Genomic DNA, 18,784 nt, shown 5'->3' on the forward strand with positions numbered 1-18,784 from the left:
GATATCTCTGTAAAATAATCATTTTTTTTTTAACTAGCGGGGCAGTGAAATCTTTGCTTTGTGCTAAAGTCAACAGTGACAGAGTTTGAGCTCAAATAAATGCCGTGATGTCTGGAGCCCTTTGCAGAAGGCAGAAGGCGAGCTTCTACAATGGGCTCCTGTGTGGCTTGCCAACAACAAGCAGCGGCTATTTTGCACAGGTATGAAGCTTTTTTTATTCTCTATTCACTTTTTATTATAAAATCTTGATTTTTTCTAACAAGGATGGATAGAGGTGGTTTTGGTGGCCGTTCCTGGACATGCATGAGGAGGGGTGGTGCTGGGTGGTGCTGGGGGGGTGGTGGCTGATATCCTAAATTCATGAGAAAGGAGACGTATTGGATTTCACAACAGGGTGGTGCAAAAAGCTGAGGGGATCTGCAGGTTGTGTGATGGAGGCTGCTTCAAGTTTCTGTGTCTTTGAGTTGCGTGATGGAGAGAGATGCTGCTGCTGCACTGCACAACAAAACAATATCTGTCACTAACAGGTGATTTAGTGTCATTTAGTCTGATTTATAATGTGACTTAAAAAAGAGGATGAGATTATTCCACTCGTGTTCAGTGCTGCTGATTTCCTTAAAACAAAAATCGTCTAACAAGATTTCTATAAAAAAATAGGACTCAATTCTAGAAGATTCATATTGATTTTTACACCGGAAACAGGTGAAAATTGCGCATCTCAGAGATATTTAACAACTTAATGGATTTAATGACTTTTGGAGTTGGATATCTTTTTGCAGTGTGCGGCTGACTGATATCATTGTTGCTGCGCTGATGTCATGAAAGCGAGTTCTACTGCAGCACTGCTCTTATATATTATACCAGTATACAAATCCATTTAGATTTTTTTTTATCTTTAGGGTATAGGGTATTTTTTTTTTAATCAGTAAATCACAAATATATTTAAAACTGCTCGGGACTGTGATGTGCAAACCTTTAAATAATATTCATGTTTTTTCTTGTCAAGAAATTGAAAATCATTATAGCGTATTGTATGTGTTAAAAGTAGCTCGAATAGCGATGCTCAATGATAATCCTCCAAAAATTTGATCGTAATTTATAATTTATTTATTAAAAAAATGCTTCTCATAATAATAATAATAATAATAATAAAATGAATACCAATAATACAAGATAATAATAATAATAATAATAATAATAATAATAATAACAATAACAACAACAACAACAACAATAATAATAATAATCGTAATAATAATAATAATAATAATAATAATAATAATAATAATAATAATGATTAGGAATTAAGGGTCCCATAATATTTCTGCAAAGATGCCTGCACAAAATAATATCCAAGAGGCCGTATTTGGATAAATCGGAAGTAGATGGAGAGCCCTCCAAAATGTCCATTAGCCAACATTAAACAATTGTATCCGGACGCGGCTCTCCGCTGGATCCTTTGAAGGCGGGATAACCCCAGTCAAGCCCTCTCTGGCGCGCATCGAGATGGGAATGGCCTTTTGGAGCTTTGCCGGTTCAAAGGTACCCAACCTCAATCTGTACTGGCGGACAACAGCGCAACGAGGCCACATCGCTGCACCTTCTCCATCTCCTCCTATAACTTTGTACAGGCTTTTTCCATCAGGGAGGATACCTCTGCAGCTTCCTAACACAGCCGCTCCATCATAGTCCAGCACATCTGTTGTTATAGCAACTGGATATAAAAGGATGCTCCAGCCTGTTGATCCTTTTTTACTCCGCTAACCTGATTTCTCTGCATTTATCTGCATTATTTGCATATTTCTTGATTAAGGCCTGAAAATCTGACCTTTCTCACCAAAGGCACAAAGCGTTCAGAAGAAGCAGGCAGTCTGACTCTGACTGCAGGGTATTGACGTGCAAATCTGCAGATATTAATAAATGGAATATTATAGGCTTCATGTGATAAAGTTGTGTTAAAATAGGGCATGCGTAAAAATTAGTAATATAGGCCTATAATTCAGCTTCTTTTTTAAAATGTAACTAACAATAAGGCGATTTACTTCTTTTTTTTCTGTCATGTCCTTAAATTACATATAATTGTACCAGACTTCCAAAGTGAGACATTTCCCCTACAGCGATAAATTTTAATGCTTAGGCGAGTTTGGGCCTCTATTTTCACTGAATGACTCAATATCCTATAAGCCATAATGCGAATACACCCATGGGCGTCAACTCAATATAGCAGGGTATATCCTACCAGTATGCAGGAAAGAGGATACATTATATATATGTATAACAAATATGATATGAAAATGCCCATAAGGGGAGCAGCTGGAGCAGTCAGATCTGTGCAGGATAATCAATCCTCCAATCTGATCAAAACTCTTCAATCACCAGTAACAAGTCATTATGTCTCTGTGTATTAATCAGGTGTAGAGTTATTTTCATGTAATCAGATGATGTTTTAAAGGCTATAAAGCAGGGCGCCTGCTCAATATAGCAGTGTATATACTGGCACTACCATTCCTAACAGCAGTTGTATGTATGAAAGAGGATACATTATATATGTATAAAAATGTAACAAGCTGGAGCAGTCAGATCTGTGCAGGATAGTCTGATCCAAACTCTTCAACCACCAGTAACAGCTCATTATGTATTATGTCTGTTAATCAGGTGCATAGAGTTATTTCATGTGATCAGATGATGTTATATAGGCCATACAGCAGTGCGCATGCCGCACCTATATAGGCTCTATATATATATATACTCTGCAGCGCGCGGACTGGAACACCCAAGTAGATGTGTCTCCATGGCGACGGCGGGACACCGGTCCAACAAGCTGTAATTCTGTCTCAGCCTCTTGCAGGGGAGGGACCGTCCACACTAGTCCGACTTAACTCCTCTTTCACCAGAAACACTCCTAATCCCATATCTTAGCAAGGCAAACTGGCGTCCCTCACTATATTAAAGGACCACAAAGTCAAAACGCAGAGCCACCCAGCATGGTCTCTCAGCAGGCGGCCCGGTTCGGCCCGGCTCGGCCCGGGCCGGCCCGGTGCGACGCTCCGGGACGTCCTCCCGTCCGTCCACCGACCGTATGTGTCCCCGATTTTATCCGCACTTATTCACTGCCGATTAAGAAGTGTGTCCATTATTAGGCTATTCTATTCTATTCTAGAATTAGAATGAAAAAAACAATACAACAGAGGATTATAATATTGTGAAATGTTTATTATGGACGATAAGGAAACAATTTAAGCAATGGATGAAAATATTTAAAGTCCGTTTATCTGACACGAATTAATATTTATTTTGGCCTCTATTGCAACTCTAGTATTGCTGTTTTATTACCATGCTGCTATTTATTATTATCATTATTGTCCATTATTGGTAATTGGCTTATTAGGAATTTTAGGCTGCTGAAAGCAGCCTAAAATAAATTGAAACATCAATATTTAGATTATAATGTGCAGCTACCAACTCAAACAGCAAAAAAACCAAAACATTCTTAAGCCTGTTGTGATATTATAGGCATACACTATTTGGTTATATAAGGAGGGTTAATAATAAATACATTTTCATGCATTTATGCATTTATGTTGATGATATTTTCAGTATAAAACGTTAATATAAATTTAAGTATAAACTAAACTAAAATTGCACATTGAGAAATACTATATATAGAAATGGAATTCAAACAGACTAACTTTTTGTTCACTTAGTTTTGTTTGAGTATTTGGGCTTCAAAAAGGCCTCAGATGCACAGCCTGGGTTTATTTTTATTTTATTTTTTTAATTTTAGCTTAGATTTACTCTATAAAAGAAATTGAAATTGTTTAAAATGTCAAAACAAAGTAGCCTTATCACTGAACTGGGCTGCTGGCAGCAGCTTGAAATGAGCTGTTTAACTGTAATGGCCTTTACATCCAATTTATATTTGCATGAGTTTCTAAATTCAAGTTAAAGTTGCCAGCATTTGTAAATTATGCACATGTATATATGCCTAATGCTTTTATTACCACATGGTTAATTTGGTTCATATTTGCTGTGCAGTGAGGATATTTTACACAACCATATATTAGATTTTATGTAGAAGTTTGTTCTTCTTTTGAAATGTCCTTCTAGATGATAATAATCAGGGATTTACAGATGTGTACCAAAGCCATACATATACTCCTCAGTTATGTTTTTTGTTTATACAACATTTTTGGGCCTTTTTCTTAAACAAGAAGTACATTTTTTTAATGGTTAACTTCTTTTCATTATTGAAGATGACACTTGAATCTTAAAAATTTTGGAAAGTTTCACAGTCATCGTTTCTGAGAGGTGTGGCTGTTATTTTGGAAATTTGGATGTATGAAGGTCAGTTTGGGGTTTCTGTTATGATGGAAAGAAGAGGTGTGTGTGTGTGTGTGTCTGTGTGTGTGTGTCAGAGAGAGATGGCAGGATGGACAGGGTGAGAATGCGGCCGCTGACTGTGATGTGTCCGCACTCTTCTGACACGACTATGTGACATTCCAGTGTAGGACTCCTTCATGTCCTGAGAGAGAGAGTCAGAGAGAGTGATAGAGAGAGAGAGAGAGAGAGAGAGAGAGAGAGGTCCACCAACAATGCCCATTGAGTATACTGTGAGGCAGCAGCTGGTGGGACGTGCACTGACCTAAAGGCGATCCATTCAGGCCAGGACGGGGTGCCTCTCACTACCCTGTTGCTTTTATATGCCTGGAAGTGGATGGATGGTCAGTGTTTATCCTTAGTAAAGTATTGCAACACTGGTCTGTCATCATGCAAATGGAGGAGAAGTCAGTCCCCACCTTAAACCAATCAAGGTTTCTAAAGGGAGCAACCGACAATCAAGGCCGATGGAGATAATGTACATGTCTGATTCCACGTTATGTCAACGTGATGGAGATAAAATGGAGATGACAGGCAAGGCCTTTGTTTCTCGGGAGTGCTGGAGTGAGGCTCAGCCACACACTGGAGGAGAAGGGGGATTAGCTTCTCAAGGAGAAACATACAGAAACACCCCTCCGTAGCAAGATAATAGACGTGTGATCGACCAGGCAGAAAGATACTATATTGGTTGGAGATTAAAGATGCTCAAAAATATGAAGTATTGCTCGAGTTGACTGCTGGAAACATTGATGTGCATGCACGCACTCGTGCTCCTCTTTTGGTAATTCCACAGGCATTTCCCAGCGGGTCTCATGCCTGTCTTTTTGAGATCAAACCTTGTTGGCAAAGCGACCATAAAACGATATGTCAGTCAGCTGTGGTAAAGGGATGCCTGCTTGGCCGTGATTGATCTGCCAAGGTTTTCTTTATTCCCCTCGAGACTCGATACCTCCAGGTTTTAGATTCAGCGGCTGCCAGTGCTGATGGATATCTGGGGCTTCTGCTTTTGGATTAGTACCACATTATATCCCCTCTTCTGACCCATTTCCACCCAGCGTGGCCCATTCAGCAGCACATGGCCGTAACATGGAAGCCAACACGCTGCAATATCTCCTCACTTCCCCCTCAGCTCCAGTTCCAGGAAGTGAAAGCAGAGCTCTGCCAGCCAATCACAGCGAAGGACACCCAACTCATTAAAAGTTAATGAAACCTATAAACGTGGTGCGCCAGCGATTCATTTAAACCCCCAATCCAATCTCCTCTCCCGGCAAAGGCAAACAAGCCCGTGTGCCCCCAGTGCCGTCCTCGGAATAACAAACTACGGAATATTTTGTCCTGCATATGTTCTCCCATGCAGACATGTGCACTGTGATAGGCTATCTTACAATGGGACTTGTCCAATTTAGAGAATGCCAGGGCGGTGTTCTGCAGGGGCGAATTCTGTAATCTGCGACCGAGCTGAATTTAATGCCTTCGCTTTACACCACACAGCTTGTCGGGGAATGGCCGGCGATAGACGTGCCATTTCAACATTCATGAGAATCACTGACATTCAAATAATGTGCTCATTATAATACCGTATGAGTGGGAGCCAAATCTGTGCGAAAAACGTGTATTTACTTCCTCGTAGTCATGCGAGTGTCAAGAACTATTCTTGATCCGTGCAGACAGACGAGCCCAGATCTCTTTCCCTTCAGATAAACTCTCTCCTTCCAGGACGCTCTCACCTAATAGCATTGGCTGCTCTCAATGTGATAACACCCCATCAACAGCAATAAAGTGCCACCTTACAAGTGTCCAAATGTAAAGTGTGGAACAATATCCCCCCTTGTCTTTAAGGCCTCCATTTCAACGCGGCCCCAGTGCCCCTTAGTGCTTCCCTTGGGGGATTCAAATTAAATTCCCCCCATGTATAGCGCCACTGTCAGCCCGCTAATGAATTCCCATACCCTGACTTGAATCAAATTAATCCCCAATTTAATCCCATATAAATGGCCGTGTTATTTATAATAGAAAGTCAGATGCTCGGCTGAAGGATTGAGGAAAGCTGGGAGATGTCTATAGGGCTGCTGAGCAGATTATAGTGAAGGATGAGGCCTGTATGTTTCCCCCACTGCAGAGTAGTCCCCTGATACACACTATTTAACCCTCGTCTGCTCCACGCTGACAGAAACATCGCGGCGTTTGTCACTTAATATCCTTTCAGATTAAGGAGTCAACTGGCAGATTTATTGGTCGGAGCTGGGATACCCTTATCTTGAAGTGGCTAGCAGAAAGATAATGTTGGCTCCTATATATCATGAATCATTCGCGAGGGCCTTGGATACAGTTAAATGTAGCTGTGGGTGCGGACTTTTTACACCGTTTGAGGTCACAGTGTCACAGACAGTTGTGTTTATGTATTCATGCAAATCTCGCATGGACCTACCTTCATATGCAAACCCTTTCATACAAAAAGTAGATGCATATTTTTTGTGGGAATCGGAGGGTTGCCTCCTTGATTTGTTGTAGTCAGCGATCGGTGAGTGATGGGTTTGTTAATAAAGGCTTATTTATACAAATACCCCAGCATCATGCGGCATGGTGAAATATTGCTAATGCTTTTTCGATGCAAATATAATGGCGCGCTACGCCGTCAGATGCGTTTGTGTGAGGAAAAAGCAACGTCCAGATGGTGGCTCCTGTAGGTTCAGTTATTGGTGTGAAGACTGGAACTGTTGGGCCGCCCCGCTCCTGTTGATTTTGGCCCGTTCGCGTAGGAGCCAACAGAGAATGAAAACATCCAGATATGGCAACATTGTGATGTTTATAAAAACTGCAGCAATTTTCTTACAAAAAAAATAAATACAAATCTGCATAGGATAAATGGGATATTTGGGATTGATGCGCTGGATTGGAAAGTGTGTTAAGAGCCAAAAAGTTTTCAACTGTATCAACTGCAGGATGTTCACTATTATATACAGATAATAAAGCATTCACTTTGAGGAAATTTAGTTGCAAAGTTTGTCTAAAAACTTGTTGTTTAAGATGATGAATGGAGTCAGGTTGTATATACGGTCTGCAGGCACATATAGGAGCTTTGCAGATCCAAATGTATGATACACTGTGTAAAGTTATTAAGTAAGCAGTGGCATGGGACGGATATGAGGTTGACAGACGGTTCCGAAATCAGTTTGGCAGTTCAGAGGACAGTTTGGAGCCTTTAAAGCTCGGTCCACCAAATGTCTGAACAGCTATGGTTTATTGAGGCATCTGTAAGCTTACTCACTTTATTGCCAAGCTTGGCTCGTGTACCCACCGTCATGGAGAGAGAGAGAGAGAGAAAAAACACACACACAAAAGTTTGCTGTTTGCCTTCATTCCACCAAATCCTTGACAGCCGCGCTATAGCCCATCACTATTCACACCATTGTGCTGTCACAACAACTAAACACATCATTTGTGTTGCAGAAAACTCATCCTGTATGTATCCAATACCAAATGTTTGGCGAGTGAGAGAGGCGACGACGGTGGCGGTGGGGGGTGGGTGCTGCATAATTTGCTAGGAAACATTTTACCGAACATTTGGTGATAAAAACGCCGGCGTCGGCCCCGAGGCTTAAAGCAATTAATTCAGGATCCTGACATAAACTCTCCAATCCTTTGACAGCTTGGAGCTGAAATAAAAATGCTAGTTCTCCTGGGAACGGCAGGAGATAGCTGGCTCTTTTCTGGACTGTTTGCTCACTGGCCCTGAGAGCAATCTTCCCCAGTCAGAATGAAATGCAAGGACACAAACAATGTACCGGCGAGAGAATGGGAGATGGGGAATGAACAGTTTGGACTATTTGCTCAGCAGAAGGGCAGCCACAATGGCCGGCCCATGGCTTTCCCATGCATCAAGCCTCTTAGTCTCAGGCCTCCCTTTGTTGCCTGGTTTCTTCTTCGCCGGCCAGATAAGAGCCCAGCTGCCCTATACTTTTTAATTCCCATTGTACGCCATACTGTATGGTCATTTATCTGTGCACATTCTGCCTGCCATGACGGTGTTGTTTAATTGAACGGGTTATCGCGAGTGTATCTCTGTTCACCTTAGCATGTGTACTCGTTTAGGGGTTGAATCGCTCTCACTTTGCCATAAAAGGCAGGGTGGCGGCCGGGGAGGAGGGGGATAACGGCTGACCCCTCTTCTCTTCTTAGAGGAGGCAGCACAAGTCAAGCACAGAGCGCGATAACGATGCCCAAGTGGCTTTTTGCACGAGACTGAATTATCATTTTAGAGCAGTTTGAATCATTTTTTATTAACAATGGAAAAAAATGAGAAAGAGTTAGATTTGGAATTGCGATAAAAAATCAAAATAAGGGGTCCCATTTTTCCAACAAAGATGCACTTTTCCAGCCAAAGGCAGAGAAAGCCTCCGAGGGCTCTCGAGGGAGAAATGAGATGCGGTCATTATATGACCTAATGGCAACTCCAGCCAGAAGAGAGGGCAAACAGAGCAAAGTGTAGTGGCTCTGGCTGAGAGAGGGATCCATATTGTGCTCTTTTGTTTTGGTTTGTTGGTTTGTGTTTGCATTTACATTCACCAGTTCTCTCCGCTGAATGTGTATTCACACTCAATACATGTAATGTTGTCTGCGTGGCAGCAGGAAATGGGAGCAAGCGTGCTTCCCTGTTGGAGTCTGCCGGGAATAAAATAACAATAGTAAATGTATTTGAAACAAACAAACAAACAAACAAACAAACATGGAAAAAAAGAAGAGTAGTGGGATGTCACAGGAGGATCAATACACATAAGATGAAGGAGCATATTCATGCATGTGAGCAGACACTTGCCTAAACACAAACACACACGCACCCATCCCCCTCTGTAAAGGTTGTGGTGTCAGGGACCCCCTGGGTGGTCAGACTGAGGATGATTTCTACAACCTACAACCTTTTCTAAAACCTTTGAGAAAAGATGTCACATTTCCATAAAATAATACGTATATTATATAGTTTTTCTTTAAAGTTGTAATGTATTTGAAGACAATCAAGTGACATCTCGGGTTATGAGCTCTTTCAAACTTACACACTGAGTGAAAACGCAACCCATGATGACTCCACAATGGTTTATTCTAATGGCTAAGCTCTTAATCTATCAGATCAGGTTTCAAAGTGCCAGTAGCTGTGCCAAGACAGGTCCCAGGAAGGAGAACCCTTTTTGTTTGGGGCAGAAAATCTTACATTTAAGACCAGACTTTATTCTCGAATCACAAAAAAAAAAATACAAAAAAGGTATGACCCGTTACGGAAGCAATACCTCAAAGGGCAACACCGTTAAGAAACAGTAAGTGCTTGTTTTCACATCCACCGTTGGTGCACCACCAGCGTTTTGCCAGCATGTCAGACCTCAGGTATGGCAAGATAAATAGCCGTCTTATTTGTGCCTGTGAGAGCCGAGGCTCCTTGTGGGGTGGTGCTCTCAGCTTCATGCTCCACCAGCGCTGAAACAACAGCTCTGTGCGAGGCATTTCAACACTGCTTAAGGTTGTCGGTGGCCATGTAATTTATGAGTCGAGAGGACTTGTTTTTTTTAAGTTCACTGTGACCTACAATCTTCCAGCATTCATGGGTGGAGAAAAGAGCTGTGTGAGTCATACTGTAGGAAACTTACAACAGCCCTCCAATTACCTCCAACAATGGCAGTCTGAGTGATACCTGTAGTGTTCAGTTGCTCAATGTGATGTGATAGATAGATAGATAGATAGATAGATAGTAACTTTATTGATCACGAGGGAAATTCAAGATGTGATGTGACCTGGACATGTAGGCACTTTAACAGGTTAGGTGTTTTGTCACCTGTAGGTCAGTTTAAAGATGGTTAGAGCTTCATGCCCCATAGCTCTCAGTGGGTGGTCATATGGACAGACAGACAGACAGAGACAGGCAGACAGACAGACAGACAGACTTGTGTTTGCTGGCACTGGTTGCCACTTTGGCAACCTACTGCAGAAGAAAAGATAGCCTCCTCCGAGAATTTGAAAATTAAAATAAAAGATATAGTCAAAAGGTTGAGATACTTCAGACAAATGAACTGTGAGGTGTACATAGATTTTAAAAATTAAAAATATATTAAATTATAAGTATTTTTCTTTTTCGGTCTGTGGAAAATGACAATATTCCAATATTGTTTTCAAAATATCATCTACCACTTTCTCAGTTTTTAATGAAAATATTAAATTAAAGTCTTTCCTTTATAAGTAAAACAAACAAAATAGAAAACAGAAATCATATTTACTCAGCACATATACATCCAAACACTTAAAAACTCAAACTGTGTTTTTTAAAACAAAGTGGAAATATGATTTATAGTCGTGCTGTTATAAACCGTTAAACATTTATATTTACATATCTCATGTTTGCCCTTTGTTGCAACGAGTGGATATATGACTTGATAATTGTGTTTTATTGCTGAGCCATCACATAAAGGGAAATTAAACCACACATTATCAGGTTAGTTTTATCAGTCGTTCCACATGTTATTCCACACCATGAAATTTACAATCATTTACTGTTATACTTTGTTTGCATTTTAACCACAAAAACAAAAATATCTAAATGGCTTTCAAAAAAGGTAAACAGTTATTAAAAATATATAGAGCATAGAAACATAGAAAATAAGAAAGACATGTAGACAAATATATCTTATTGTATCTTTAAATTAGTACCAAATTGTGTAAGTAGATTAGAGAAAGTAGTAGAGAAAAACATACAATTTGCTTGGTTGATATTATTGATCCAACTAATTATAAATTGTCATGAAATTATTTAAACTGGAAGATACAACAATTAAAAAATAAATTCATGAAAGGTTTTAAAAATATGCAAAAAAACAAATAATAAATGATCATATAAAATTACATTTGATAAAAATAAATGTATCTAAATACATAGATACAAATATTTCACTATCATTATATATTTGAAATGATGATAATGATTTTAAAATGTGTTGACAAAATATTAAGCACAAAAAAACGGCAAAACTATCAAAACAATAAAATGTGTTCTTTATGATGTATATTTCATTACTTATTATTACATTAATTTGTACTGGCAGTGTAAAGGAGATATTTATTTTATTGCTTTTTAGCTGAAAATGCTGCTGCAATAAGAATAGTTATTCTTTGCTTAAATATTGTATGAAATAAAAATATTAATTAAAGAAGTAAATTGCAGAATTTCCAACTTCTTTATTTAAATGCCATCGTTCACGCTGGAACACACGTTTCATATTAGTTTTGTTGAACGCTTTCAGGGCCCGGCACAGCCAGACATGGCTGCACCATTCACATTACCTCTCTGCCAATGTGTGAATGTCAACACCCTGTAAACACCTTTGACACACATGCTTGAATGCGACGGGCGAGTTAACTAAACATTCCTGGGTGTTCCCTATAAAGGTCTACCACTCATCCAGCAGACTGCACTGACCCGTCTCCCACGCTCCAAACTGCACACATGGAGCAACCTGGATGGATTTTTTTCCCCTTTATATATTCAAATTTTACTATTTATCTTTTACATAATAACACACGCACATATAAAAAACATTAAGGTATATATATAATAGAAATTGCAATAATTCCCCAGGCCATATCTGGTAGTTTTCTTCCTGTGTATGTGTCTTAAAACGTGATGGAACAATGCTCTACAAGGATTTGGGAATTTGGGAGTATAATTCCAGCCCCGTGCTTATCGCCACACCCAGACTATTTGAGTGTTTTGAGATGCGGGCTCCCTGAGGACGGATCGAAGGCGTCCTAGTAGAACTGCACATCAAATAAATAGGAGGATGGGATTTATATGGAGGCTGTGTCTCTGTCAAACAGGGCTCTGCTGACTGAAGTGATCCCCACGGCCTGAGTGGAAGAGAGGAGGGAGAGGGAGCCTCAGAGGGAAGAGGGATAGCTGCTGAAGAGCTCACACACACACACACTCACTCACTCAAACACTCACACAATGTCCCTCTCAGTCCTGGGTTGTGACCGGCCCATGGCATTGGCCAGGTATGTCAACTATGTTTGCCAAGCCATCCATCACCCATGCACCTTCCCCTCCTGAAACAGGAACTTTTGTTTGAAGCATGCACTTGTTAAGCCCATCCTTTTGACTCCGCTCAACCTAATTTATTTCCTTATAGCCCCAGAAAGAGGATTTATTAGCACCTATGTTTTGTTCTTTATTTCCCTCTTATTGTATATAGGCCGCACAGTGCAAATGTGTTGGGTAGAAACATGGGCGTGTTGTCTCTGAGAGAGATTGCGAGCTACGGTTTTGGGACACCAGTGGCCCTTATCGTCGGTGACCAGGGTTAGCAAATAAACACACTGTGGTGAAGTCAAGCTGAATGTAAGGAAGGGAAAGATTTATGGCTGAGTGAAGCTCACACATGACGAAGAGGATATGAAATGTTTTTATTTTATATTTTATTCTGCATCATGCTACAGCGGAATGAAAAGAAAATGCATATTATAGGGATGCCCGCTCTTAGTCGATTAGTTGACTAATCTGTAGTTTTTGTCTCAGTTGACCAAGATTTCCTTAGTCAATTTGTTGTTTTTTTATGCTTTTTTCATGCTCAATGTCTTATTTCCATGAAATAATGAGCACATCTCTGGTAAACACAAGATTTAAAGTGTTGCTTTTGTGTGATTCTTTGTGGAAAAACTCAGTTTCACAGATTAAATCAACTAATCGATTAGTCGACAAAAGAGTGTTCGTCGACTAAGAATTTCTGTGCTCGAGGACAGCCCTAATATAATAAATGATGTTTAAAATGTTAAGTAAGTTTGGGTTTTAGTTATTCTTGTGGGCATGTTATCTTATATAAAAAACAGTTTCATTATTCATACACTGGTTATTCATAAAAGAACGATGAAGTATGAAAACAAATATGAGAATCTAGTATATTCGATGTTGGAAAGGTTGAGAGGCAAAGTGGTTTCCATCGATTTCAGGAAGTACTTTATTGACGTTAACACATACCTGACTCATTTCGCTATTGTTGAGAACATATTATCTGAGCGAGACTCTGACGTGAGAACCGGGCCACAAAAAGCATCTCAAAAGAAACCTAAATACGTGGGCTGGTATGTTTGCTAAAGCACCTAAGTTGGAGCCTTACTTCATTCCCCCGTAACACAACCTTCATTTATCTTTTGACTTCTACTTCTAGAGCGAGAGAGCAGATATCACTAAAAGAGCCGCGTTAATGATTGACTCTCGGGTGCACTGAGCATCCTGCGTTGAGTGGCCACTTTGCCTCCTCTTGTGCAGCATTTTCAGCCGTAAATGTTTGTGGTCCCACTATCCCTCTCCAGCTCCCATACAGTATTATTAGCACTGGCGGGGGTTAGGGTGGGGTCATGACTAACTTTCAATAAAGAACCATTGGCATGCTGGGGTAAATGGGAGATAAGAGTTTGTCTCCGACCCTTTTAGTGCTTTATAAGAATGTGGCTGTGTAAACTTAATCTCCCCTCGAGATAAATTTGGGCCCTGCTTTGTGAGAGCAAGTTCATGCATTGCTTTTTTTTCTTTTTTTTTTCTGTTTCTAAAGCCCACTTTGACAGGCGTGAAATGAGTCCTGGACTTTTCATTGACAGTTGAAGATGGAGAGCAAACTGAGATTAGGGCATGTTAATTAATTGTGGGGTTGGTAAAGTGGCCTCCCATCCTGTGAATGACTTGTTCCGTTTATTGCCATCCTGCCAGTCAGTGACAACAGTGTAATCATGAATTTGTCGTCTAACTTTAGGACTTCCTGTGTAATTAAGCACACGTATTGAGATTTAATGCACCACCAGCATGCATTGATGCTACTTAGCAACTCACCTCTACCAGTTACCAGCACTATTACAATTATTATATTGTAAAATAACTAGGGCTGTCAATAGATTAAAATATTTGATCACGATTAATCACATGATTGTCCATGATTAATCGCAAATTAATCACACATTTTCAGTTGTCGTTCAAAATGTACCTTAAAGGGAGATTTGTCAAGTATTTAATACTTTTATCAACATAGGAGTATATGCTGCTTTATGCAAATGCATGTATATATTTATTATTGGAAATCAATTAACAATGCAAAACAATGACAAATATTGTCCAGAAACCCTCACAGGTACTGCATTTAGCATAAAAAATATGCTCAAATCATAACATGGCAAACTCGAACCCAACAGGCGATAAGAGCTGTCAGTGTGTCAGTGTGCTGACTTGACTATGACTTGTCCAAAACTGCATGTGATTATCATAAAGTGGGTCTGTAAAGGGGAGACTCGTGGGTACCCGTAGAACTCATTTTCATTTACATATCTTGAGGTCAGAGGTCAAGGGACATGGTCATGACAGTTTTTCCTCGCCAAAATTTAGCGTATGTTTGGAGCATTATTTATCTCCTTCGCGACAAGCTAATATGACATGGCTGGTACCAATGGATTCCGTAGGTTTTCTAGTTTCATATGATACCAGTATCTTCACTCTTGCTTTGAAACTGAGCCTGCTCCAACTTCCAAAAAATCAATTGCATTATTGCGTTAAAGAAATTAGTGGCGTTAAAACTTATTTAAGTTGAGGCGTTATTATCGCGTTAACTTTGACAGCCCTAAAAACAACATAAAATATTAAGTTGGATTAACCTGTGTGTTCTCTCTCCACAGATGGCTTTCTCTGAAGGACACTCTTCCATCGCTCCTTTCCGTCGACTTTCGCCACCCTGCATCCAGCAATCTGAAAGCACTTCCCTGTCGATGTACTTGGCTATATCTGCGTCTGACCTGTCTGCCATATGTAATATCAAAGCCTCTGTCAGCGTGGGGCTGAATGGGAACAAAAGAGAGGCCTCCATTAATGATTAACTGTTCTAAAAGCCCCGGCTTTTGTATTCCCATGGTGCCCGGGCTATCTGGCCGCCATGTGACATGCTCGCAGCATTTTTCGAGCAGATTGGGGGAAAGCTAGTGAGCAAACACAGGTGCTTTGGAGCAGCGTTGCCGACGCTGTCAGGGACAACCACAAACAAGAGCAGCTATGCCTGGCTAAATGAATCCCCTCCCCTCCCCAACACCATCACCACCACCTCCACCCCCCGCCTTCCACAACCCGCTAGCTAACTTGTTTGCTAGCTCCCTATAGCTTTCTACCCTCGGCAAAGCCTTCCTTCTGGAGAGTCCCCACGTCGCCCCCCACACAAGTCCAATGTCCGCTGCACAACTTCTCACACCCTCCAAAGAAACAAACAAATAAAAGTGAGGACGGCCGACCAGCTCCTTTGAGGTGATGGCATTTGCTGTGGTCATGACTAGTGGGAGAGCAAACAAATTAATGGTGTTCCGAGTTTTCACTTTCCAAACCAAACTAAATGTCTTTTAGTTCAAGTGGGGCAATTCCACTGACCCTGGTGTCAAACGCTGTATAAGGGTTGCACACTCTTGCACTTGAAATGCCGAGGGGAGGCCGTAAGAAATGAACCAGGGCCCGGGTATGGGCCTACATGAACCTGGTGTGTCAAATAAATCTTGAATAAATTGTAATAAACACTCATGGTTTATTTTTTGCCACAAACTTTAACAAGAGGTGTGCAGAGCTCTTAACCTTTTCATGCAGGGTGACTGATTGTTCAGACTGGGGGGGGGTGCTGTGTCGCTCGACTTTGATAAGACAATCAGATGATAGGATGGCGTTATCTTAACATGGCTTTTCCGGCTGGGGGCACAAATGAACAGTGCGTGATAACGGGAACAAAAGCTCGCCTCTTATTGGCCGTCTCCTCCAAAGAAAGGGAAAATTATCAGGATGGAAAACTCACAATGGGCGCAGTTTATTTCATTTTCAATTTTCTACTTAGCCCAGGTTCACAGGAACAGATTTTTTTTCTCTAATCACTCAAATATTTATATTGTCTCTTGTTGGCATTTTGGTTTCACGGTGTGCAATTACCTGCGCCTATAAAGCCGTTATTATCACTGGAAAGATGATAAAACAAATGCTTTAAAACAAACAATTTAAATCAACAGGAGAGGAAATTAAGTTGTAAATGTGAGAGAGATGAATGCAGAAAAACAGACTGACAAGGAGTGAATAAAAACATGTATATAGAGAAATAGAAGAATAGAAAAATGGAATGTGTGAGACGGAGAAAGAAAAAGGTCAAAAGTTGTTTCTTCAGAGACCCGCTGCTGATCAGTAAAACGCCACTCCTGTCTGGGTTTTCTGACTTTTGCAGCCCAATTCTCAGAGTCAGAGAGGGGTGTGTATACTCAAGGATTCACTCAGGGCTTTGTTTGCTCTATTGCCAAAAAATGATTGGAAGAAATATTCAGGCCCTGGCGCGAAATGTTAGAACTTTCTTAGAACTACAAAAAAAAACATTGCAACTGTGTAGAAATTGCATGAATAAAATATATTTTTTTAAAAGGAAAGGTGTCATGTGTTATTTGAAATGTAATTTTCTCTATAAATATCTTTTGAATGCACAGTTAGTTTTGTTAGAATGGTCATATTCTGAAGTTGAATTAACTGAAACCACTCTTTCAGGGACGACCAGACAGGGTTTTAAATGGGCAGGGATGTATTCGGAGAAGCTCATCTCATCCGCTGGTTCTCTGCAGGGATTTAGCCTCTGCTGGTCGTGAGCAGAGTCTGATCAGAGGAGTTACAAATCCTCACTTTTAGGGGTCTTACTGTAATTCACAGGCCGGTTGGCCCGCAGTAAAGCGCGGGGGCCCGACATCTCGAGAGGGATTTGAGACAACATCTTTGTTGCCTCCTCATTGTGTGGCGGTGAAAGTCGTCCAGCACCCATTGTCTGACCGAACTCCGCTCAGACCTCGGCTCAATCAAAGAAAAGTTTTCCAGTAATGAGGTAAGACATGAAAGCTCATTGAGCACAGCGACATGTTGAAAGGGCCCTTTTGATCTGGCCGGGCACAATGGTAAAATTTGAAAAGAGCAAAGTGTGCTTTAAGCAGCAATGCACTGCATTAACCTTGTCTTTTGACAGGCCCACACCTAGAAAGAAGTAATATTCCGCTGGATGGAAAATGTAGTTGGTGAGTAATGGCCTCCTTGAGCGGAGGGGACCTTTGTGCTACCTGCTTCCTTTAGAAATTGGCTGATCAAGAAACAGATCGAGCTGGCCTGCATTCAAAGCGTTGCCAACTTTCGGTGTGTTCTTTCAAGTCACTTATTTCTTAACATATCAAGGTATTTCTACAAGGATGTATTTGATTATCATGACGGCCTACAAAAAGCATCACAATGAATAAAATCCAAGTGATTCAAGATCACGGATTCAAGAGAAGGGTACTTCAAAGTTGCCGTTCTTGTTTTATGAAGAGTGATAAAAACTAAATGGAGGTGTGCTGGAGCTGACAGATTACCCAGCAGCCATCTATGTCGGTCACGGGTCAGTGCAGGGACGCCTCTGTCCCCAGACTCTGTTAACTAAGTGGGCCGGCACTATCTCTGCCCCATCAGCCAGCCAGTCTGTCGACTAATAAAATATACCTGTCTCCTAGTTTGAGACGTTGGTTTATTGTAGAAAGCGGGCATCTTTTAACTTCCGTAGTTAATTGAATGGTACACCCTCTGGGGGTCTAAGCCATTTTTTTTTGCTATTTTTGGTCTGCCTGGTCTCCTTTTGTAAAAATTACTCCAGAATCTCAACAATGTAATGCACAATCATGACAATTACATATTTTTTTTCAGGACAAACTGGGCTATCAGAATATGTAGGCTGCAGTGATGTCACATGAATGTATAAATAATTCAAATTATCATAAAGACAAGAAAATATAAAACGAAAATTGAATCTAACAAATTTATTCAAACCTCACAGAGAACAATAAGGAACAAGGTTTTGGGCTTTTGAAAAATGTTCTCCCAAGTATTGGGAATCAGGGGAAAAAAATTATCATTCTAACAAACACACATCAAAAGATATTTACATTTTTTACAGAGAGGTCCTGGAGTTTTTCTACAAAATGTTAGCTCACAGAAGACTTTCATTGTTGGATTTATTACTTTTATGAAGTCTCTGTTGTTCCGAGCAGGATTACAAACCATCTGAAAGGAATACAATCAATCCCGACACCTCATTAGAAAGCTACGGTGAAGACGAAGCATCTGCAAGTTAAAGTCTACACCGCAGTGTTCCGGTGATATTCTAAAAAGAGTAACTAAAGTACTTTTCTGACGTATACGACAGCATCGACCCCAGGGGGTTAAAAAATCACCAATTTTAGAGACTTTTAAAACTGGCATGCAGTGATTTTTAGACATTCAGCAGCTAAAGGCTCATGAAACTACGTTATCTTCCTATGATATGATCTGATAAAGGAAAGCAAAGAGCGGGTGTTGCTTGCCTTTAAAAAA

General features: G+C 40.5%; 1 long non-coding RNA gene across 2 annotated transcripts; it reads left to right on the top strand.

Annotated features, from left to right (window-relative positions):
* LOC141783785 (uncharacterized) lies at window positions 1-15,946 on the top strand. 2 transcript variants are annotated; one of them, XR_012597356.1, is made up of 3 exons: window positions 2-200; window positions 12,232-12,408; window positions 15,070-15,946. It is a non-coding gene; the product is annotated as an uncharacterized LOC141783785 (long non-coding RNA). The 2 variants fall into 2 exon arrangements; XR_012597355.1 differs by lacking the exon at window positions 12,232-12,408 and having other exon boundaries at window positions 1-200.
* The last annotated feature ends 2,838 nt before the right edge of the window (window positions 15,947-18,784 follow it).

This window comes from Sebastes fasciatus, chromosome 15 (genome assembly GCF_043250625.1).
Source record: "Sebastes fasciatus isolate fSebFas1 chromosome 15, fSebFas1.pri, whole genome shotgun sequence".
NCBI lineage: Eukaryota > Metazoa > Chordata > Actinopteri > Perciformes > Sebastidae > Sebastes > Sebastes fasciatus.